The sequence below is a fragment of the Lemur catta genome, chromosome 6 (genome assembly GCF_020740605.2).
Source record: "Lemur catta isolate mLemCat1 chromosome 6, mLemCat1.pri, whole genome shotgun sequence".
In the NCBI taxonomy this organism is placed as follows: domain Eukaryota; kingdom Metazoa; phylum Chordata; class Mammalia; order Primates; family Lemuridae; genus Lemur; species Lemur catta.
In genome coordinates this window covers 98,729,137-98,754,914 of record NC_059133.1, presented here as the reverse complement: position 1 = coordinate 98,754,914, position 25,778 = coordinate 98,729,137, and the positions used below count along the sequence as shown (strand labels likewise).

The following is a 25,778-nucleotide window of genomic DNA, read 5'->3' as shown; positions in this document are numbered from 1 at the left end:
TGACACCTGTTTCAGAACACAGTGGACTGTTCCAGAGGTAGCTTCTTAGAGTAAAGCCCTTTGTTTTGTCAAAGCAGAATCTTTAACAGAAAGGGATGCAGGAAAGATTTGAAATCTTTGACAAAAATCCTTTTTTTAAAATTGCTTTTCCTCTATAGTTCTGTCACCTTTAGTAGACACTTTATTAAGCCTGGGAATCTTGTTCTTTTCATCTTTGCCCTATTTGAGTTGGTATAATGGGTCAAATTTGCAATCAAAAAATATCTGTTTCTGATGTCCTATGGAAGTGTATAATTGTCTTCCTTGATTTCAATCTCAAAAGCTTTATGTCTTTACCTGGAAACACAGAAGTCATTATTGTTATGTCTTTCACGAATTCTGTGAGCTTAAAAAAAGTATTTATATTTTCAATGTAAACTACTCCTTGAAGGGAATTAGTTCCTTTAAATTTAATTCCTATATTTTTATTTATACTAATTTTACCACTTTCAAGCTTGAATGAGTGGGCCTTAGTTCTGTATTAAAGCCACCTTATTCATGTTCTTTGTGACTCAGTAACTTTAATTCCCTCTTAAAATTTACATTTCCAGGATGAAGAGTTCTCTATTTTTTTTGTTTTTCCTGATATATCAGACTCCAGTGACTTTGATATGATACCTGTGAAGTTTTTCCCAGCACCCTTTGTTATCTCTTGCTGTGGTCAAAGGGGAAGGAAAATAAGCTGTGGGCATAGGCTTTCTCTAAAGCTTATGGATTTCCTTTAGTCAACAACAAGAATTTTGAAAGTTAAGGCATTTACCCCTTAAGAGTGTGATAAATTCCTCCTACTACTGAATGTGAAAAACTATTTTTCTATGCAGACCAACTTCTATATTTCCTTTTAAGTACGTAACCAAACCTGTTCTTGGTTTCTAAAAAGTTAGAGCTCAATGTAAGGCTCACTTGTAGAAAATTACTCATTCTAGGTTACTGGATACAGATATTTAATGCTTAAGTAGTTTCTGATCTACCATTACATTAAAACCATTTTAAATATGGCTCTGAATTATACGTATTTTAAGAGTGGGCTCATCTTTTTTTTTTCTTAAGTGGTAGGGCATAAATCAAAATAGGTTAATAAAGTTATAAAAGGCAAACGCTATTCTTTTGAGCAAGAGTTGGCTAATGCTTTCGGATTTATTTCCAAAACCTTCCCAGACAACGCCTAGCATGATGTTGGCTGTTGACAGACACACACGCTCCAGTTTAAATCCCCTAAATTTTGGCTGCCGCCCAAGGTGTGCAGCCAGTATCCATAGAGACTGGGGAAAGCGTCCGCGAGCGGGGGCGGCCCCCTCCGCCTCAACTCTTAACTGCTTGCCTTTCCGTGGGGGGGAAAACCAAGAGGAGTTGTGTGAGCGCCGACGGACCGCTCTTCCCCTGGCGCCCGATGCCCACCACTGTTTCCCTTGCGTTCCTGGCCGAACCACAACTCCCAAGATGCACCCACGTTCTAGAGCGGTCAGAGCGGTAGCTTCCGGTTGAGGCCAGCGCGGCTGCGCACGGGCTGTGGGCTTATTGGCTCGAGCCCCCTCGTGCGATGCGCGCCGCGGCGACGTGCGGCCGTGGGGGCGGGGGGACGCGGCGGCGGCAGCGGTGGCGGCTACACCGGGTTGGGCCCCCTCCCTCCTCTGCTCCCCCTCCTCCCCCTCCCCTCAGCCGCGGTTCCCGAGGGGTCCGAGTCGTGCGGAGAGGCGGCGGCAAGCTCCAGGTGAGGGTCTCGGGAGTGCGAGCGCCGTTTCCCGGGCGCACAGGGACAGCGCGGGGTCGGGGAGGTGAGGGCTGAGGGGGCGAGCGTCCCCGGCGCGGGCTGGAGGGCGCGCGCTTGTCCCAGTCCCCGGCTTGGCCCCTAACTCTGACCTGGCGCCCCGCGCCGTGTGCGGTGGCCCGAGGGGCCGACCGTGAGGGGCCTGGATCCGCCTTCCTCGCAGCGGGTGTCGCTGGAGCTTGGCGCCCACCGCCCGCGCCGCCGCTGCCGGCCGGGGCAAAGCCCGCTGCCCTGAGCTCGCCTCGCCGTCGGGTGCAGTTGCTCTCCCTGCTGCCCTCGGGAGGATCTGCCCGCCCGTTTTCATTTCCGTCTCTTTACCACTTCTACGAATTTCTTTGGTGGCAGGCTTCGGAGGGGATCTGCTTGGTTCTACTTTTACAGTGCCTGGGGTAGGAAGATTTCCCTCACCTTTTCTTAGGTGGCGCTTCAGCCAGCCTACTTGGCATAGTACCTTGGGTCCTGTTCTCCCGAGCCGCGTTCGGCTTTCCGTCAGTGTTAGCTGCTTGTAGAACTGCTGATAACAGGGTTGTAAGTCAGTTTTTAGGGGTCTGTGAGACAGTTTGGATTGGAGACTGATAGGTAACTCTTTTCCTCCTCCTGGCTTTTGACCTTAATGTAAACGTTTGCCTCCGGCATTTGACAACTTCATATGGCCCAAAAGTGAGTTTTTGGTAGAAAGATTTAAATGCCGAGCTGGGATTTTATAGGGCACAGTGACTTCATTGAAGGTTGTTGATTTTTTTTGTTCTTTTCGGTAGGATGGTCTTTTAATTTTTTAGTTTTTTGACTCTGGATTTCTCAGCCTTATGTTATCTGCATTATATCAGTTCCCCAAAGAGACGTTACACACCCGTCCGCCAAGAAACCATTAAAACGCCAAGAAATCTGTCATAACATTTAAAATTATGTCATCACAAAACTTTCCCCCAAATAAAATAGTAAAAATAAATTCCATCAGAAAAAACAATTCCTTCAACCCATTTTTTGGGGGAGGGGTGGATTATAAACCTTGTCAGTTCTGAAATTTGGAGTGTCCTCTTATCAAAAGCCACCCTTATGTCTTCTTTCACCACCCTCTGACTCTTAACACTGTTAAAAGGTAATTCCTAGATGTTTTCTTTCATTCTTATAAATTTGTTGTCAGAGTGCTGATTGTGATTATTTGTAACTAAAATTATTTCACTAAAATTATTTCATCAGTAGTTGTGACTTCCACATGTGTTGGCAGCTGCTTGGTGGTGAATTATGAAATTTGAAAAAACTGCAAATAAATTTAAATGTGAAAGGCATTTTTTTCTTTTGAGATAGGGTCTTGCTCTGTTGCCCAGGCTAGAGTACAGTGGTGCAATCATATCTCACAGCGACCTCAAACTCCTGGGCTCAAGTGATCCTCCTGCCTCAGCCTTTTGGGTACCTAGGACTACACCACACCAGGCTATTTAAAAAAAACAAAAAAATTTTTTTGTAGAGGAGGGGTCTTTTGTAGAGGCGGGGTCTTGCTATGTTGCTAAGGTTAATCTCAAACTGCTGGATTCAAGTCATCCTTTTGCCTTAGCTTCCCAAAGTGCTAGGATTACAGGCATGAGCCACTGTGCAGGGCTTGAAAAGTCACATTTCTTTTAGCTTCTGTTTGTAACTGCCTACCTACCAGTATATGTGCCTATCTAGACTTTGGGCTACTTAGTAGCAGATTTCTTACTGGGGCAGTAGGGATAAGAGTAGAATTTCTAGAACTTGGAAGAGAGTTTGTGTTTTTTTATCCCTAGGCTCATTGTGTATGAATTTATAAATGAATTTTTTATCGATAGTATCAATGTAGTTGGCGTACTTTCTTTATTATCAATCACATTTTGTTTTCCAAAATGAAAATTTTGTTTTATTCTTTATTTTAGGGATTGGCAAACTTTACAGCTTGCAGGCCAAGTCCTGCCAAACACCTGTTTTTGTAATTAAAGTATTTATTGGAACGTAGCCATATGCAGTTGTTTAGGTATTGTCTGTGCTTTCTTTTGTGGTGTATCAGCAGGGTTGAGTAGCTGCAACAGAGACCCATATGGCCTGTAATGCCTAAGATATTTACTATCTCTGGCCCTTAACAGAAAAAATTTGTTGATCTCCATTAAAAATGATACATTTTCAATGTAGAAAATTAAAGTGAGTTACAAAAGTATAAAGGAGAAAGTAAAAATTATCCATAATTGTACCATTCAAAGGGAATTTTTTGTGATTATCCTTATAGAATCTGTGATTATTTTTATGTGAATGAGCTTGTATTTTTAAATATTGGTTTTTAATCTGCTTTTTAAAAAATATCTCCATTTTTATTTGGCTTTTCATAGGTTTTGTATTTTCTGCATCAAAGATCTTGCTAGAAAGGGACTTGATGAACCAAGTTTTCCTGACTTGTCTTACCAGTCAAGATTTAAAAAGGAAATTCAGGAACGATAGATGCTTGATGATGATGATAATACATGTAAAGTATTTTTCCACTACTTTACGTGTATTATTAAATCATTTAATCCCTGCAGCAGCTCTGTGAGTACATACTATTATCATTTCTATTTTACAGGTGAAGAAACTGAGGCACAGAGAAATTAAGTAACTGCTGAAGTTTATTAGCTAGTAAATGGAGCTAGGATTTGAATCCCTGCAGTCTGGTTTGAGAACCCAAGCTCTTATCCGTATGGTACAGAGCCCCTCCTTGTAGTACTGTTTAGTGTGGAAAGTTTAGACAGTCCAAAGATACATGGTCATGCCTTGGTATCTGTGGGGGATTGGTTCCATGACCTCCTGTGAATACAAAAATCAGTGGCTGCTCAAGTCCCTGATGTAAAATGGTATAGTACTTGCCATATAACCTATGCACATCCTCCCTAATACTTTAAATCATCTTTAGATCACTTGTGATACCTAATACAGTGTAATGCTATGTAAATAGTTATTGTACTGTATTGTTTAGGGAATATTGACAAAAAAGTGTGTACATGTTCAGTAAAGATGCTTTTTTTTTTTTTAAATATTTTCAATCTGAGGTTGGTTGAATCTGTAGATGTGGAACCCATGGATATGGAGGGCTGACTATATAGTATAAAAATTCCTTCTCATGCACTTCTTTCTAGTTTCTTTTTTTTTATTTTTTATTTTTTTATTATTTTTTTTCTAGTTTCATTCTTTGTAAGTAATCATGGGAAACTGTTTGCTATAGATCTTTCCAGGTCTCTATGTCTGCATATGCAAATATTTATTTGCAAATTTGTTTACATATGCAAAATTTAAAAAATTAATAGACTTTATTTTTTGAGCAGTTTTAAATTTAGGGAAATTTGAGTTGATAGTACAGAAAGTTCCCACATTCCCTTCCCTCCCCTCATTTCCCCAATTGCTAACATCTTGAATTAATTTGGCATATTTTGTTCCATTTGATGAACCAGTATCAATATATTATTATTAACTAGTAGTTTACACTAGGGCTCACCCTTTGTGTTGTGGGATTGTGTTTTTAAAAAATGTGATTAAGCCAACCATTGTTCAGTGGTCTGCTTTTTTTTTTTTTTTTTTTGTGGTTTTAAAAATATAGTGCTTCTGGACTTACGTAAACATTCTTGATTTACTAATTTTCAGATTAATGACACAAATTTCGCATTCTCTTTGGAATTGAAAACTTACTTGGATGTTACTTTTTCTCTTTTTTAAAAGTGTATCTCATAGTGCCACCTCCTTTTCTCTGAAGGATTGCTTATTTTTCGACCGTACATTTTGGCTACACTGAATCATTATGAAGTTCTTCTGTTTTTATTCCCTTTATTTCTGGATAGGGAAAATGGGTTCATTTTGGTTTTCTTCCTCATAAAATCTTTTCGGTCTGTCTTTCCAGCATTGTAGTTGCTAGTCTTACGTCCTTGTCAGACTTCGGCTTTTTTTATGAAGGCCATATATGTTCCAAGAAGTAACTTGCTCCTCATCACTGTCTTTCGATACATTTTCTCTTTTGGGCTTTCCTTGGGAGCAGCCCTGAATTTTTTTTCTTAGTTGGGCTTTGCAGATTTTCTGGAAGTCTTCCTGTAGCTTTGGCTTTCCACTTCTCCATGGGCAAGCTGAAGGAGATTTCTTGCTTCATTGAGAGTGGTCCTCATCAACACATTTACCATCCTCCCTTTCCTCCTGCTGAGACTGGTACTTCCCCACCCATCTTTATCATTTTCAGCCTCGTCTTCCTTTCTCAACTTTCAGAACAACTTTTCCTGGAATGTAATCTTTAGCATATAATTCTCCATATTCTTGCACTCTGATTTTATTGCGGCCTCTTTTGGCTTGCCCTGGAATTTCTTCTGCAATATCTGAGGATTTGGAAGAACTGAATCTTGGTTGTAGTGGACATCATCATGTTCTTATCCTTGTGTGTTTTATACTGGGCCAAGTCTTAAGGAAGTTATTCTGTCATGGCTAGAGGATATTGAGCTGTTGTTTCTTTTTTTTGAGACAGAATCTCACTTTGTTGCCTGGACTACAGTGAGTGCCGTGGCGTCAGCCTAGCTCACAGCAACCTCAAACTCCTGGGCTTAAGCGATCCTACTGCCTCAGCCTCCCGAGTAGCTGGGACTACAGGCATGTGCCGCCATGCCCGGCTAATTTTTTCTATATATATTTTTAGTTGTCCAGATGATTTTTATTTCTATTTTTAGTAGAGACGGGGTCTCACTCTTGCTCAGGCTGGTCTCAACTCCTGACCTCCAGTGATCCACCCGCCTCGGCCTCCCAAAGGGCTAGGATTATAGGTGTGAGCCACTGCGCCTGGGCAGCTGTTATTTCTTTTCTAGCATTGATTCTGTCATGACTTCCCCAGAGTTCTTGTCCATAACAAAGTGGTTGGCCATAGGCATGAGCAATGACTGATCTCTGGGACTAACAGGTGATGAGATGCTTGACAAAAGGGTTTTTGTTACTTGTTCGGTGCAGCAGCAGAAACTTTTGCCTGAAGGCATAGAAGTTAGAAAGCTCATGAATTCTTACCAATCTGGGGATAAGTTTCGTGAGCATGTCACTTCAAACCTCGGTTTGGAACTCTTTAGCTGCCTGCTTTAGTTTTTGTGTAAAACCGTGAGGAACGTGAATCAAGTGAATAGCTGAAAAGTTAAACACCTTGAGTTTTTTCTTCTTTTGTTTCTTGGGCACATTCATAACCTTTTCAGTGTTTTTTTCTGTTTGGAGCCTCTCTTCCCTGTGGCATACTACAATGGTAGGTCTCTTGCTGTTGGCCCTTTATCATGAGATTCTGAGTTGCTGTCCTGTTTTTCTTCTTCATCTTACCCTAGGAAGAATGTCAAGGCAGTAACCAGTATCTTGAAGCATGCAGTTGTGATAATAACATTAATGGTTTTAGCATTAGTCCAAATATCTCTTGTAGAGGTCGTTCATCACATCCAAAGATACCTTGGCTGCAGTTGCATTGCTGTCTCTTAACATGGTATATGTGAAATTCTGCAAAACTATATTCACTTTATTCTTGTATTTTGTGCTTATATTCTTGGTATCAATCACAGTGTGAGTATATAAAGACTCAGAAACTTGTGGCAACACAGAAGTTCAAAGAAGAGCTCTAGCAAACTTGATGGATTGATGTGATTCTCCCATGGCTTCTTGGCCTTTTGGCTAAGATCAAGTTTGATGTGATTCTTATTTCTTAGTGACATCAAAGCCTTTCAAAATGTTATTAGAAGAACTAGATTCAAGACAGTATAATTGTAGGAAAGCAGATGTTTCAGCTCTTGAGGAAAGTTATTTAGCTATTCTGATTAGCAGTGACCAATCTGTGCCATGAATATCACCAGCTCTGTCAATTCTTTGCTGGGTTTATTTGGTTGTAATTGAAAATCTCCACATTGGATTTGTTATGAATATAGTATTGCTGTAGAAATTCTTCAGTGTCAACCAGTGAGTCCACTTTATTAGATTCTGTAACTGCTGCAGGTTGCTGGGCAGCTAGTTTTTGTTTCTGCTGGGCATGTTGGCGGTAGACTGGGTCCACAGTGAGCAGTTCTCAGAAAACGCTTATTGCCAACTCGTCTTGGCTACGGCATGGAGTTGTGCTTCTGGATTTGACCGGAAACAGCACTTGTGGCACTCTCTTTGCTCATAGTAGTGTGTTTTTAAAAATTAATATTTGTGGCTGGCTTTCAATGTCAATAAATCTGCACCTCCTCTATTCTTTTTAATATTTCTTCAGTGTATTATTGAATGGATACATTATACTTTAACAGTGCTCCAATTGGTGGATATTTAGATTGTTTAAATGGATTGTATGTTGTTCATACATTGTGTAATATTTGCACACTGATTCCTCTTGAGGATAATTTTCTAATAGTCGCATGACTGGATTGAAGAAAATACATATTTTTCATTTTGATATATATTACTTATAGCAGTGTAAACTCTCACCAGAAATGTGAGGTCTACCTTCTTCATGCCATTGCCAACGTTTTTCTTCTTTAAATCTTCGTTTTATCTGATAGACAGTTAAACATTTGCAATATATTGTGTCCATCTAACTGGGAGAATTGTTTTGATAACATTCTTTTAGAGTTGATTGAGAATTACCTTAGGTGGGGCATGCCTCCTGTAGTTCCCCCTAGTATTTATTCCCTTGGGTGGAGCTGCTCCACCTATTTAGGTTCTCTACTTGGCACTTGAAAGCATATGATTTTGCGACCACTGATCAAAAAGAATCTGGGTGACTGCCTAATAAGACTATATATTTCTTGAGGGTAAGGAACATACAGCTTTCTTTATATCTACTGGCAGTTCTGGTATATGGTAGGTGGTGTGTAAATGGTCTTTTTAAAACCTAAATTGGTTCATGTTCTTTTGGGCTTACTGCTGAATGAAGTACTTTAACTTCGTTAAAAATAACCTTTTCAAAGTCTTTATGAAATATGAACTTGAAAAACTGCAATATGAAATTGCCATCGTGGTGTGTGTTCTCTCTCATTGTTTATCAAATGAGATAGATAGGACTGCTCTCATAGGACCTGTTTGTCAGGAATAATTAACCTATTTTATAAGTACATTTGGTATTTAGAAATTGGAAGTTTAGAAATTAATTAAATAAGAGATTTGTTTCATGTTACCCTTGGTTTTGGATTTTTTGGATTGAAGTTTACACATGTTAGAGGGGGATGTTTGTTGGCTAATGATAACATAGTTTGGCTTAATTAGACATCATAAGTGTTTAGATAAAAGGAAAAGGGAAAGTAGATTCTGGGAACTGCCACATTATCTTCAGGCATGGGAGAAATACCTGTGGGAAAGGATACTTAAAGTTTTTAGATGGAAGACTACAGCAAAATAGAATTTTCCTTATAACTGACTTAAATTGTTACATATTCTTATTGGACTTACTGTGTATTTTCCACAATTTCTATGCCCTAGAAAACAAAGCATGCAAAGCATACGGTCTTGAAGAGGCAAAGTTAATTAGCTTGTTACACTTTGGCCATCTAGACTTTTTCTTTTGGATGTGTTTATCAGCTAAGTATTTTTCATTGGCAGCATATTTAATCCTATATGTCCTGAAATTTTAGTTTAGTAACCATGTTTGCATAGTTATATTTATATACCCAGTTCCTTTTGGTGGGGGATACATTAAGAAAACTTTCTAGCAGAATGGAACAGAAGGTTTTACTTTTTATTTTCTTGAAATTTATTTTGTCATATTTCATTCCAGAAAGAATTTCTGGTAATTTAAAATAAAACATCCAGAAGTATAATAAAATATATATAAAAAGGAGAAATCAGGAAAAGGACAAAGCATATATTCTGTTCCCAAGTGGCAGCATAATTCGAAGCCTAAGAATAAAAATTGGGTTTGAATTTGCTTGGCAGCAAGGGTAAAAATGGAAACATGGTAAAATACATAGCACTAAACTAGAAGGAACAAGACCAATTTTTCAGAGGTAAATCTTAACAGATTTTAAGGAATTATTTAAATTGGGCATTACATAAAAGCTGTTCTGTTGTTATTATTGTTGTTTTAACAGTAGAGGCCCTAAATAAAAAAGGGCTAAGCGTTAATGTTTCAAGCCAATAGAAGAAATTTTGTATGGCGATTGATTTGAATTTAGGTTGCTGATGTATGTTTTATTTGGCCAAGTACAGATTTTTTTTCTTAAACATACAGGAGACTACAGAGACCAATATAATTGACATTCATATATTCGCTATACAGCTATAGCAAATCTTACCATGTTCTCATATTTCCCATTTTTTTTCAGAAAAAAAATTTCACATACAGTTGAAGTACCTTCTTGGATTATATACCACTTTCTTCTCAGAAGTAACTATTATTCTGAATTTGGTGGTAGTTCTTCCTAATGAATGTTTTTATATAATTACTATATAGGCATTCATAAATAAATCATAGTATTGTTTTGCATATTTTCAAACTTTATGTAAGTGATGTTCTACCTATTCTGTAATTTGTCTTTTATGAGACTTTTTCTTATATTTATAGGAAATTGCTGATTAATTTTACCATTTTTGACCTACAAAAATGACAGTTTCACAGGGTTCAAACTAATAACTATAATTATCACTTTTATATATTGTAAAGTTATATTATTCTATTGTATGAATATAGCCAGTTTAAATTTCTTTATTGTTGGGCATGTAGATTATTTCCAATTTTTCATGCATTAAAAACGATGCTAGATTGAACATTCCTGATTAGGAATCCGTGTACCTGTATTTAAGGTCTTTGGCAAGTTTTTAAAACTGCATGTTGTAACCCATTAATGTTTTGTGAAATCAACGTAGGGATTAAAATAGAAAAGAAAAGTATCAGGTTGTATTGCAAACAGTAAGGATAAAATGTTTTGTGAAATTTTTATTTCTGTGCGTATGTGTATGTATGTGGTTAAATTTGAAATGAAGTCCTCTAGGGTCAATTACCCAGAGGTGCAATTATTGGGCTGAAAATTTTGGAGGTTATGGGAATTGTTAGCTGTATTGGATGTTGTCTAATTGTTCTCCAAATTTATATCATTTTGCATTTTTAGCACCAGAATGAGAATTTGCTGTCTCCAAATCATTATGATTCATGGCACTGTCATATTTTTTACATGTTTGCAAATAAGATGAAATGGTATCACATTTTTTAATTTTTTTGATTAATTATGAGATTGAGTATGTTTTCAAATGTTGGATGAGTATTCAGGTTTCTGTTTTTTGAATTGTCCTTTTTTTTCCACAGCAAATTGGGTTGTCCTTCGAAATTGATTTTAGGAGTTTATTACATGTTCTGATTATGTCTTTTAAATGAATTGCAAATATCTTCTCCCATCTGTATGGCTTATCTGTTCACTTTTTCTATGGTTTGTGTTGTCGAATAGAAATGATTATTAAATCTTATCAGTGTTTTCCTTACTGGTTTGTGTCTTTTGTGTTTTATTTAAGAAATATATTTTTATGCTCCGATATCATTAAGATTTTCCCATATTTTTTTCTAGAAGTTTGTTTTTTTTAATCTTTAGGTCTTGATTCTGCCTGAAAAAAAAAGTTGTTCTTTTTTTATATGATGTCAGCAGGCATTTAATTTAATTTTTTTGTATGCACACCCAGTTACCACAGCACTGTTAACAGAGTGTTTTAAAATTTTGAATTATAATTCTTTAAGCAGGGCATGGTTTCTTATTCAGCACAATTACAGCCTTCTTGTCTTTTACTAGGCTGCTTCACATGTTCAAGTTTGTGACCTCTGGGCCAGAGTAACATGATTGGTGGAGTACTTGATCCAGAAATAGAACCTAAAGGAGTAGATAGATACAGAGCACAGTTTTATAGCACTCACTCAAATGTCATTTCTCTTAATCATTGTTAAAATAGAAATTGCATTACAGGCAGTTTTAGGATATTATTTAATGAGGAAACAGCTGTTTTTTTTGCATTGCTTGTTAATATCCACAGACCTTGGAAACTAGGTAAGCAGGTGGTTGGTTGATGATCTAAAACTTGAGGATACTCACATGTATTTAGTCATCCAGTTGCTGTTGTGTATATATTCTAAAGTTTGAGGCTGTTAATTTTAGGGGAATTATGTAAATAAATTTGTGTCTTAATTTTCTGAGATGTTTGATAGCACTATAAATCCCTTAGTTTAAAAATGAGAACTATTTTTCTTTCCTCTTAAGAGGGTTTTTATTATACTTTCAGTTTGAGAAGAGTTGCTGCTGGTGTCTGCAGGTATATATTCTAGGTTTTTCTTTTTTCTTTTTTTCCTATTGCTTTTCTTTTCTACTGATGGTCAGAAGAAGGCCTTGTGATTTCGTGGAATTGAGCAATATTGAGAAAGGTCGTAGATACAAGTTTTATTTTTAGGTTTCTTAGACTTGTAATATTGAGAAAGGTAACTAACCACTTTGGATTCTCCGTAGCATTATTTAGAAAACCTTTGTGTTTTGGAGGGTACTATTCAAGATGAGATGGGGCCCTGAATGGTTATTATTTACTAATGGGAAAAGGTGCTTTACCATTTTCAAAGTAGTGTTTTTTACCTGAAAGGTTGACTCGATAGGCCAAGTATTTTATCTGAACAGATTTTATTTCTGAAATAGTTGAAACAGTCGGTTATGTGGCATTGTAGGACTGTACATAATTGTAATCACTATTAATAGCATTAAAGTTCTGTGGTTTTTTTTTTAACCAAAGTTTAAGGTGAAAAAGGTGTGATTAGTAACTTTTTTCTCTTAGTAGTGACTGTTACTCAAAATCCTAGGGAATGAATTCTTGAAAGGATTATTTAACCAATTTTAGCGGAAACACTGAAAGAGTGCTCTATATTGTTATAGCTAACATTTGATTATCTGGGTTTTGGATTAAATCTTTAGTGTCAATTTGCTGCTAATTAACACCTCTACCAAGAGAGGAAAGCACAGAATGGAAAGCAGTGCAAATTATAATTTTTTAAAAACTTATTTCTCCTTAATTAAAAGTTTGGAAGAGAAGCAAGTTGAAACTGTAGGCTGATTATATAAAAATTTGAGTTATCAGATCTCTTATTACCATATATAATACAGATGGTAAGTTTCTGGGCTACTATGACAAATTATGCTTATTATTGAAAACTTGTTTATACTGCATATATTTGAAAAGACTTATACCATGACAAAGAGACATTTTAATATTTTAGATTCCCTTTTTTAATTGTGGGAAAATAAACATAACATACAATTTACTGTTTTAACCATTATAAAGTGTACAATTCATTGACATTAAGTACATTCATAGTGTGGTACAACCATCACTATTGTCTAGTTCCAGAATTTTTCATCATCACAAACAGAAACTCAATATGTTTTAAACAATAACTTCCTGTTCTTTCTTTCCCCCAGCTCCTGATAACCTGTTACACTTTGTGACTCTATAAATTTGCCTGTTTTAGGCATCATATAAATGGAGTCATACAGTATTTGTCTTTTGGTGTCTGGCTTATTTCACTTAGCATGCATCAGAATTTCATTTCTGTTTATGCCTGAATAGTATTCCATTGTATATGAAGACCAAGTGTGGTCCTTTCTGTGGTTGAACCCTGTTCCATTTTATGGTTATACCACGTTTGTCCATTCATCTGTTGACAGATTTTTGGGTTGCTTCCGCCTTTGGGCTATTGCAAATAGTGCTTCTGTGTAGGTTCTTTTTTTAAATGGCATCTAACTTTATATTCTATCATAAGGTTTTTCATGATGTGAGCATGTACATGTTAACCCAGATAATAAAATTTAGTATGATTTTGGTCATAAAATGTTCAGAATGATTGGAGATTTGATTTTATATTAAACTCTTATGAAACTGATATATAATTCTTGTCCCTAAAAAAGCAAATTCTTAATTTTGACAGTAGTGTTGGGACAAATCTTTAGCTTTTGAAATATGCAACAGACCCACATTCGTCTCCAGCATTGCCTTTTCACTGTAAGTGGTAGTACCTTGTCATCAGTCAGGTTGTTGTAATCTAGTGGATGATTTTGTGTTAATTTTACATTCGATTATGTGGTATTCAGTAAGAGACCAATAAAAGAATTGGAGGATACAGCTCATTTCTAAGGTCTTAAAATTCTGAGGCATGTATTTCTACTGTTGACATTGGCCTTTACTTCCTTAACTTTACTTCCTTAGTTAATGGCTGGTGATTCCCAGCCATAATCAATTGGACTGAACTTGCCTGACAATTACATGGATTTCCCCTCCCCTTCTCCCCTAAAATATGTGGTGTAATAATTGAAAGTTGCCACCCAGCTTCTTTTGTTTTTAAATTAAGGCTAATTAAAAAATATCTTGGGTAATGGTTTTCAGTTTTATATAGGTAAAAGTAGGTGCTTTTTTTTCCTCTCTGGGGACTAGGCAGCTACTATAGACTTTGCTTAGAATCACATTTCATTTTTTTCTTTATAAGAAACTTTGATTTATTGTTACAAATGTATTAATATAACATCAAAATATAAATTTTAAAAAGAAAAAATTATCCATTAATCCAGCGGTCCCCAACCTTTTTGGCACCATGAATGGTTTCTTGGAAGACAAATTTTTCATGGACAGGGTGGCGCGGGAAGCTCTGGCGGTTATGCATGGCTCAGTTCCTAACAGGCCATGGACCAGTACTGGACCTCGGCCTCGGAGTTGGGGACTGCAACATTAATCCATTACCTGGACCAAGTGGTTTTCACTTTTTGTATTTTTTCCATTTTAATATTTTATTTCCTTTTTAAAAAAATTAATAGACTTTATTTTTTTGAGCATTTTTAGGTTTATAGAAGAATTGAATGGACAATTTCCATATACCCTCCCCTCTCTTAGCACTCCCTGTTAGCACCCCCACCAGTTTCCCCATTATTAATATCTTGCATTTGTGTGGTATATATGTTACAATTGATGAGCTGATATTGATACATTATTATTAATTAAACTCCATAGTTTGAATTAGGGTTCACTCTTTGTGTTGTACATTCTGTGGGTTTTAACATACATGGGACAGAGATACCCATTATACAGAATAGTTTCACTAGCCTAAAAATCTGATGTTCCACCAATTTATCGCTAAACCTTTGCCAACCACTGATCTTTTTACTGTCTCCCTAGTTTTGCCTTTTCCAAAATGTCATATGGTTGAAATTATACAGTATGTAGTCTTTTCAGACTGACTTCTTTACCTTAGCAGTATACATTTAAGGTTTTTCCATGTCTTCTTATGGCTTGATAGCTCATTTCTTTTTATTGCTGAGTAACATGCTATTATATGTATGTACCACAATTTGCTTTATCTGTTCACCTATTAAAGACTATCTTGGTTGCTTCCAGGTTTTGGCAATTATGAATAAAGCTGCTATAAACACTCATGTGCAAGTTTTCGTGTAGACCTAAGTTTTCAAGTCATTTGGATAAATTGTACGCCTTTCTAACTTGTGTATTAATGCACATACATTTTTATGTAGTTGTAAAGTTGTATGTATTTTTATTTAGTTGTGATAACTTTGTTTTATGTTTTAATTTTAAGATACCATAAATCTTCATGCTTTTTAAAAAATGCTCCCTAGTATTCTAATGAGAAAATTGATGTATTGTATATTTTATCATTCCTCTGTTATTGATTAATTGCTTCCATTTTTCCCCCTTATAAATACTTTTGTTGTGTGTAGCTTTTCTCTTGTATTGCTTTAGGATAAAATTCAAGGAGAAATTTCAAAGAGTAGAATTACTGGGATCAAGACTATTTTAGATAATTCTTGATATGCACTAAGGTTTCCCTGTTGGATTTACAATGGAGGTTTGCTGTAGTTTATTTTCTAGTGCTTCCAGATAAAAGTAGCACCTATTATCTGTGCAATTTTAAGGTACCTTTTTTTTTTTTAAACTTCTTGTTTCCCTTAAAGTGGTAGGTAGTAAGCCTGCTACTGTTTGTTTTGTTCAAAAATCACTGCTATGTGGATCCGCTGTTCTTGATTACATCAGAAGTTTTGAAGTTCTTAAGTAGAGGTAACATGGGCTTAACTTTCTCTTATTATGGTACAAACTATAATATTATTAAATAAGATTATTTTTCAGAGATGCTTCCTCATATAGGTGAAGAAACTGGGGCTTCCCTTGAGATAGCATACTTTTGGATATAGCCACTGTTGGGGCTATATGTGACTCTTGAGGCCTGAGTTAACATCTTTATTTTTTTAGTTAAATACCAATACAATTATTGGTCAGGATTTTTTCTTTCTTTTGTTAAGTTATTAATTTTTAAACGGTATCTTTCAAATGTAGAAATTTACAGAATTTAATTACATTTCTAATTAAACCATGTTACCTTATTTTAGATTCAGAAAATTTGGTCATAGTTCGTGCACACAGTGGGCCTATTTTCATTTCCACCGGGGCATCATGGCTTAGTGAAAAAGCCTGAAGGACCTGATTTTGAACTCTGTGGTAGCATGAATCAGCCGTGAGTAACCTGCTCAACTTGTGTGAGCCTTGGATCCCTCAGATGCAGAAACGAGGTTGTTGTGAGGAACAAATGAGATGATGGGCACCTGGCAACATGTATTAATGAGACATATATATGTAATTATTGCTATTTGAAATTGTAGGCTGGATATGTTAGATTTTCACAGTGCCCAAATACTTGCTCCTCAGCTACAGAGTTTAGGTATGTGTCTATGTACTGTTCATAGTTTAAGTTGTTTTGTTTTGTTTTGTTATAGAGAGGATCCAATATAACTTGTGGGGGATTTTTTTGGAAAGTATTATTAGTTTGTTATGTGGAAAATACATGTTTATTATCAGGCTTTAGATTTTCTGCTGAATTGTGTTTCAAATTCAGTCATTTCCCCCTAGAGTTGGTACCTAGTTATCTTCATGTTATTATGTGTAATAGTTTCCAAGTTTACCAAATAGAAAGATGAGCCCTTAAATGTTGGAAAGGAATATACCAGTGAGTTGTTTGCTAATCTTCCTGTAGTATAAGAAACAAGTTTGTTATACAAACTGACTCTTCGTAGCATATATACTCTTGCTTCTTACATATTCATACTTCCAATTTAAGGTTTGTCAATTATTATAGTTACCATATGTTCACTTTTTTTGATAATTTCATCTTGTCTACATTTTAAGGCAGGGATGGGAATATTAATAACTATTAGAACATTACCACTAAATTTTAGCGTGTTATTCCCTTATACTCGCACTTACAAGTTTTGTTAGCCTCTATGTTTTATTTATAAATTTAACTACTTATATTGAGCCACAAAAGCTCTGACTCTGGGCTATAGTGAGCTATAGTGTCACCCTAGGCTACAGAGCAAGACCTGTCTCTTAAAAAAAAGAAGGCTCTAACTATGTTATTTCTTGTTTTAGAGGAAACCAAACGTTCTTTTTTTCTTTCCTTAGGGAGTTTGTGTTTCCTTCCTCCTCTTATTTTTTTCTTTAAAGAGAGTCTGGCATAATTCTAGAGCCTAGAAGAATAAAATATGCTGAATAGGCAATTAAATGAACTCTCCACCTAGCAGAAACCATCTTATCTTGAATTGCTAGTGTTTTATGCTGGTCCCCCTTTCTCCTTCTTTCACCTTTTTGGTGTGGATAAACTGCCACTCACAGCTATTTGGCAGCTTCACACATGTTTATTAATGGAGTGGGCATACTTAAGAGACATTTTCTTTTGTGTTTGATGAAGAAGCCATTTTGGATATTTTTCTCTATTGTAATCTGGAACTGAATTTTTAGATTGATTCATATTTCCTTTGAAGAGCAAAGGAATATTTTTCTCAAAAATGAGAATTAATAGTTGCATTAGTAACAACAAAAAGTTCATCTCTGTTAAAGATATTTGGGGGCAGGTCAGTTGTTTTTAAAGAATGACATTTCTTGTGTGAGTCATTCTATTCTGCAAAATTTCCTTTGTAATAATTTTATACTGCCATATAATTTGGTGGGGAACTTTTATTTTAAATAAAACAAACTCTAAAAGTTTTTATTTTAGAGGGACAGTAGAACAGTTGAAGGAGGAATTTTAAGTCAACAATAAAACATGAATTCCTTCAGAAGAGTTGAAAATTTTCTGCCAGGAACAGTCTACTCTAGGCTCTTAGCCCAGGAATTCCCTTTATTCTCTTGAATATTGAGGACCCCCACACCACTGCTTTTCTCTGAGCACATGCACGTGTGTGAGAGAAAGAGAAAGAGGCACACACACATGCACTTACCGTACTGGAAATTAAAACAAGAAATTAATTCATTTAAAAATAATAAATCCATTACATAGTAACACCAATAACATTTTAATAAAGTAACCATTTTCCAAAAATAAAAGAAAATAGTGAGAAATTTTGCAAATTTCTTTAATGTCTGGGTTAATTGACGATAACTGAATTGTTGTTATCTGTGTCTGCATTAAATCTGTTGTGATAGCACACATCATGTAGCCTCTGAATTACTGCATTGTTCACTTATGAAAGAATGCGAGTGATAAAGGTAATGTCTTGGTAGTATTAACTTTGACCTGGTAGCCCTCCTGGAAGAGTCTTAGGGAGTCCCAGAGATCTTTAAACCACAGTTTGTTTAGTTTAGTTTAGTTTTGTTTTGTTTTGTTTTTTGAGACAGAGTCTTGCTCTGTCACCTGGGTTAGAGTGCTGTGGGTGTCAGCCTAGCTCACAGCAACCTCAAACTCCTGGGCTCAAGCAGTCCTCTTGCCTCAGCCTCCCAAGTAGCTGGGACTAGGGGCATGTGCCACCATGCCTGGCTAATTTTTCTGTTGTAGTAGAGAAGGGGTTTCGCTCTTGCCCAGGCTGGTCTTGAACTCCTGACATCAAGCTGTCCTCCCACCTTGGCCTCCCAATGTGCTAGGATTACAGGCTTGAAAACCAGTGTCTTATCCAGGGACTAAACACCTGTCTTACCCTTTACTCTTTAAAGCATAGAATTGTCCATTGCCTTATAATGGTCTTTTCTCCAATTGTCAGCAGTCTTGGAGCTGTGTTCTCTTAGTCCTAGGTTAATTTGAACTTTCTGAACTATGCTACTAGAGAAGACCGTAGTCATTAGTTTTGTAGTTTCAAAATTTTAATAAATATTATGTTAGTTCTGGACCGAGTGAAGTTACAGAGTGATTTGAACAGGCAAAATAATATAAAGAAGTATTAACTATAACAGGAGGTTGGGGTTGAGGAATTGCCTAGTAAGAAGCAAAGAGAATGCTAAAGAGTATAGGAGTAGCAGCTACAAGGGGCAGCTGCTACCCCTAAAGTTGAAACAGAATACCCAAGGAAGAAACCTTTCCATTCCCACCCCTGCTTGAGATCTAGATCTTGTTGGAGAGGACATGGCTGGGGCTCCCTGAATGGCAGAGAAGTTGCTCTGGTGCTGAGCTGGCAGAACTTGTTGGAAATATACCCTATAGAATTTTCTGAAAATTCACCTTTTAGGGTGCTAATGAAAGCTGCAGAACCCTGCCAAGTTAGCACACGAAGAAACAAAACATTTTTATCCTGTTCATTTCTGCAGTGCCCTCTGCTGACAAGACTTAACATTATGGCATCTGGCAAAGGAAAAATATTTGAAGGGCCCAGATTATTTTCACAATGCAGGCAAAAAAGATGAATTTGGAGTGGAGAGGCAGTAAGTTGATAAGCGGCCTAGGTCTACCCCTTTGATACCTCAACTTCCACTACCCTCTGCTACACACATCAAATGACGATTAGGAAGTCCACATGTGTCAGCTCTTTCAAGGTTGGAAACCTTAGGAGTCAGTGCACTTTGGAGGTGTAGTATGAAAGGTATACTCTCATTTCATTTTCTGTTTGAGAATACTGTTTATATGGAGCTTGATAGATTGGAGATATCCTTTCCAGAGTAAAAGCTTGAAACAGATTTTGCAAAGTAAGGTTCTGTATTGGTTTGCTTTAGAGATCTAGGATTTTTCAAACTTCTTTACACTTGGCAGTAAAAATTCACAAATAAGAGCAATTTTTCATGTCTTTAATCACTCCAAGTTTCCAGAAGCACTTAATTGTAAGTTGATGTCGAGAGGTGAGATTAGCAGACTTTTCTTTATTAGGTGGTTATGGAGAAGATTTAAAAAAAATTTTTTTTTAGTTATTTCAATTTCAAAATTTATGTATTAGTTTTCCTTATTTGCTACAGTAACAAGTTACCACAAACTTAGTGATTTAAAACAACAGAGGTTTATTATCTTATGGTTCTGCAGGTCAGAGATCTGCTATAGGATTTCATTGGACTAAAATCAAGGTGTCAGCCAGGCCAAGGTCCTTTCTGGGGGCCCCAGGGGAGAATCTGTTCCCTTACTTTTTCTAGCTTTTAGTGACATCTTCATCCAGTAACAGTGTACCTCTATGTCTGTCTCCTATAGTCATGTTTTTCTTTCTGACTCTAAACTGTTCTGCTTCCGTCTTCTACTTTTAAGGTTACATTAGGCCCACTAGATAATCCAGGACAATCTTCCTATTCACTGAATTAGCGACTTTAGTTTTCCTTTGGCATGTAACATATTTGTAACATAGTCACAGGTTCCAGCGATTAACACCTGGACATCTTTGGGGGACCATTATTTTGCCTACCGCATTTTACTTACCTTACAGTTCTTTTAAAAAGAAGGGAACTTGTAGGTATTATGTTTCAGATCTGACTTTAACAACAGCAATAAAAAATGGAACTCAGCTTTCCTGTTTCTTACCTCTAGGTTGAAATTTTGTTCTGTGGAAGTACCCTTATGTTTAAATTTTAAAAAGAAGATAGTTTGTCTGTTTTTCCTTATATGCTAACAAGAAGTTTCTTATAGGGGAATGATTCTTCTGAATGCCTTTTATGTTAACTTTTGTTTGAAAAGAGCAAAAAATATATGCATATTTTTAAAAGAGTTAAAGAAAAGTTACCATGTTTATGGTTATTGTTATATATTAATAATATGAAGAAAGGCACCCGGAAACAGAATTAGAGAACTGTAGCCTCAGGTGATGTTAGAAATTTTGTTATGGGGTTACTTGTTCCTTTTTAGAAAATCTTTATTAAATCAGAATTTAATGGTCTTGTGTTTCTCTGTGTCTGCTTTCTAGCCACCCTCAGGTTAGTGGTAGGATATGTCATTTGATCTATCAGTTTAAAAAATTTTTCTTTTGTTAATGTCCTCATGGTGTGAGAAGAAATATAATTTATAGAAGAATGTTAATTTTCTTAGGCTTAAGACAGAACTCTTCAGAGCAGAATAAACTTGTGTGACAATTTTTTGTTCTACTACTATTTGCATAGTTTTGTAGACAGGCATAGATGCATATACTTCCAGTCTAGACATTGGGGTGCCATGTTAATTGTTGCTATGTAGGGAAGCCTTGAGATTTCCTTCTCTGTAAAATGGAGGTGGTAAAGTAAAACTGTTGTCTTAGGTCAGGGTTGGCAAACTGTAGCTAGCCACCAGGTATCCTGCCTGTTTTTGTATGGCTTATGAGCTAAGATTGGTTTTTACATTTAAAAATAGTATAAACAAAATAATGTTTTGCAATATGTGAATGAAAATTATATGAAATGGAAATTTCAGTGTTCATAAATAAAGTTTTATTGGAACATAGCCACACTCATTCATTCATGTGTTGTTTATGGCCACTTTTGTGCTACAGTGGTTGAGTAATTTTGTAGGAGAGACTTTTTGTGGCCTACAAAACCTAAAATATATACCATCTGGCCTTTTACAGAAAAAGTTTGTTGACCCTGCTTTAGAGTATTAGGAGTACTGACTAGTTATTACCTTAATCACACATGCTCTTGAAGCAGCTTCCTCAAATTGCTTATTAGATGGCTAAAAATTAAATTATAAGTAGCTATGTAAAGAGTTATGGTGATGTCATCTGCTACTGGTGATAAACTTTGAGATGTAATTTTTCAGTTATTTCTGTAGAAAAATGCTAAAATAATGTGCTATTCTATTGAAAGCCAAGTATATTAATTTGCTAAGGCTGCCAGTACCACAGATTGGATGGCTTCAATGACAGATATTTATTTTGTCAGAGTTCTAGGGGCTAGAATTCTAAGATCAAGATGTCAGTAGATTTGGTTTCTCCTAAGGCCTCTCTCCTTGTTTTACAGATGGCTGCCTTCTCTCTGTGTCCTCACAGGGCCTTTCCTCTGGGCATGCATTTCTGGTGTCTCTTTCTCTTCTTAAGAGGATATCAGTCATATTGGATTGAGGCCCCCACCTCTTTAAAGGCCCTGAGTCTAAATACAGTCATATTGTAAGGTACTGGGGGTTAGGGCTTCAACATAAGAATTTTGAGGGGATACAATTCAGTCCATAGCACCAAGGAATTTCTAATAGAAACTTCATTTATCCATTAAGCAGATCTTGAGGGTGTACTGTGTGATGGATAACTATTCTAGATAAGTATGGTGAATAAGACTGATTAGGTTTAACACTTAAGGGGCTGATGATTTAGTGGGGAAAGATAGGCAAATAAATAATTTCAGAGAGTGATAAGGACTATGAAGGAAATTAAACAGTGCAAAGTGTTACGAGTGACTGGTGTGAAGGGTGAAGTAATGCTGTTTTAGATAAGGGTGGTTAGGTGGGGGCTTCCTGAAAAGGTGACCTTTCACCTGAGAGCTTAAATGGTAAGGGATAGTTAGCTAGTTAAGTGCCCAGGCCTGTTTCCAGGGCCTGCTGCTGATCAAGATTGATATGGAAAAGATCAAAATCATGAGCCAATTAGGGAGCTTTGTAAATTGAGATTAGAGAGGTTGGTAGGGATGAAATCATGAAGGGCCTCATCGAGATTATAGTAAAGATTTTGGTTTTCTTTTGCACAAGGAATAGGATCTACTGGAGGGATTTTAGGAAGGGAGTGACATGATTTTTCTGTTTGGAAGAGTACTTTTACTGTTAAATAAAGAGAGGAGACAGCAAGTATGAGAGTAGTAGACAGGGAGACCAGTTAGGAGATTATCAAAGTATTGTAAGTCAGAGATATTGGTGGCTTAGCTTAAGATAGTGGCAGGGAAGAGGAAAAGAAATAGAAAGAATTTGAGAGATATTTTTGAGGTAAAAATCCGTGATATTTGCTGGTGGATTGGGTATAGGGATTTGGGAAGAGGGAGGAATATCTTTGGCAATACTGTTGTCTAATACTGTCCACTATGGCAAGTAAACCTGCAGTGTTAGCAAATCTAGCAATTGTGGCAGCAGCAAGTTGCAGAATATGATTTGGACAGGTAAAACCTTCAGTCATTAAATAGGAAAACATAAGGCAGGTAAACAGTGCTGTGGTTTAATTGTGGTTCAACTGACAGGCTTATAACTACTAGAAAACCTGTGGGAAATTCATAGTTTGTCATAAAGTGTGCTGTTGGGACAAATAAACTGTTTGGAACTAAAAAGCCCTGGAAAGTATTATAAAATAATGAATGTCAGGTTTGGTGGAATGACTATGCATGCCATTAAGTGATTTTCTTTAGAGCTAGAGTTTTTTATTCCAAGGTGAAATTTTTTTTTAAATGGACTAGATTTTTGGTGAAAGTGGATATACATAAAATAATGTTAGGTAAAGATGAATGAAGATGAAAGGAATAGGTTAAGTCTGTCTTCTTAAAAGTTTGAACTATTTCTGTCAAAAATAATTTTATTACTTCTTGGCTGGACTTTGAAAAGTAACAAAAAAAAAAAAAGAATTTTATGGTTGTTGAACTCTGAATGAGCAATCGGAAAATGGAGATCTGGGTCTGGTTTTTGCCAGTTTTTTCCTGTGGTTAGATCTGCCTGAGCCTCAGGTCCCACATCTGTAAGCAGGCATCTACTAGATGGCTAATTTTAGAAGAGAGAAGGCTTTCAGAGATGCACAGTAATTCTAGATTCTTAATGGAACACGTTCATCCCTTGGTATCCATGGAGGATTGGTTCCAGGACCTCCCATAGATACCAAAATCCACGGATGTTCAAATTCTTGGTGTAAAATAGGGTAGTGTTTGCATATAAACTGTGCATATCTTCCTGTATACTTTAAACCATCTCTAAATTACGTTTAATACCTAATACAATGTAAATTCTATTTAAACAGTTATTATACTGTACTGTTTAGGAAAAAAAGGAAACAAGGAAAAAAAGGCTGTACATGTTCAGTACAGATGCATTTTTTTCCCCAGACAATTTCTATCTGTGGTTGGTTGAATTCACAGATGCAGAACCCACACGTGTGGGGGGCTGACTGAATAGAAAGGTAAGGCAAGTATGATAACAGCCTTTTTTGTTTCAGGATTATTAAGTTTTTTGGTTTTTTTTGTGTGTGTGAAGAATTGGGAATTGATGAGTTTAGTCATGTTTCTTATTAAGGGAGAATATAGCAATCCTAAAGCCATTTGCAAACTATAGCTCTTTGAGAAATATGTTTAAATATTTGCTTGTATAAGAAACTGTATGACAGTCCTAAAAAATTGTATCAAGTGGCTTTAGCAGACAATAGCTCAAATTCTGTAAAGCATATAACTCAAATTTCCTGGTATTGTTATTAATATGAGTTATCTTGAACTGTTACTTTAGATCTAAGGACACACGTAGGTTGAAAGTGAAAGGATTGAAAAAGTTGTTTCATCCAAATAAGTAGTAACCAAAAGAGAGATAGGGTAGCTTACTCGTATAAGAGAAAATAGGTTTTAAGTTTAAAAACTGTTACAAGAGATGAAGGATGTTACATATTGATAAAAGGGTCTATATACACCAAGAAAATATAATAGTTATAAACATATATGCTTCAAATCATATGCAGAGCTCCAAATTATATGCAGCAGATATTGACAGAATTGAAGGGAGAAATAGACTGCTCTAAAATAATAGTTAGAAACTTTAATATCCCACTTTCAAACATGGAAAGAACAACTAGACAGGAGATCTAGTCGTTAGAAACAGAGGACTTGAATACCACTGTACCCATGTGGGCACAACAGATAAGTACAGAACAATTCACTCAACAATAGGCCATTTTTCTCAAGTGCACATGGATCATTTTCCAGGGTAGACCATATCCTAGGCCATAAAACTAGTCTTAATAAATTTTAAAAAGATTGAAATCACACAAAATGTCTTTTCTGATCACAATGGAATGAACTTAGAAACAAGAGAAGGAAAACTGGAAAATTTACAGACGTGGAATTTTAACCACTCTTAACCATTTGGTCAAAGAAGAAATCACAAGGGAAATTAGAAAATATCTTGAGACAAATGAAACAAAAACACAACATACCAAAACTTGGGGGATGCAAAATATGTATCATTTTATACAATTGACTAAAAAAAAATGGTTAAGAAAGGAAAAAACACATTTATACTGTCTTTTATAGTTGCATAACTATCTTTACAAGTACTCTTTTCTTGGGGGGGGGTTGATGTGTGGATTTCAATTACTGTTTGAGGTTACTTGCTTTCAGGCTTTAGTATTTCTTTCCTTTTTTTTTTTTGTTTTTTTTGAGACAGAGTCTCACTCTGTTGCCCGGGCTAGAGTGCCATGGTATTAGCCTTGCTCACAGCAACCTCAAACTCTTGGGCTCAAGTAATTCTCCTGCCTCAGCCTCCTGAGTAGCTGGGACTACAGGCATGCGCCACCATGCTTGGCTAATTTTTTCTATATATTTTTAGTTGTCCAGCTAATTTCTTTCTATTTTTAGTGGAGACGGGGTCTCGCTCTTGCTCAGGCTGGTTTCGAACTCCTGAGCTCAAACGATCCTCTCGCCTCGGCCTTCCAGAGTGCTAGGATTACAGGCGTGAGCCACCGCGCCCGGCCTGGTTCTTCTCTTTCTAATTTCTGTCTCTTTATTGATATTCTCTATCTGAAGTGACATTGTCATTGTGCCTTTTTTTACTTCTTTAATCATAGTTTTCTTTAGTTCTATGAACATATAATGGTTACTTTAAAGTCTTCTTCTGATAAATTTGACATCTGTTCTCTCACAGGCA

The 25,778-nt window shown here is 36.3% G+C and overlaps 1 protein-coding gene across 1 annotated transcript in view; it reads left to right on the top strand.

Annotated features, from left to right (window-relative positions):
* The first annotated feature begins 1,580 nt into the window (after positions 1 to 1,580).
* ADIPOR2 (adiponectin receptor 2) overlaps positions 1,581 to 25,778 on the top strand; it is a 70,150-nt gene continuing 45,952 nt past the window's right edge. The window contains exon 1 of the mRNA XM_045554651.1: positions 1,581 to 1,750. The gene's annotated coding sequence lies outside the window, so the exon portion shown is untranslated. The remainder of the gene's footprint in view (positions 1,751 to 25,778) is intronic.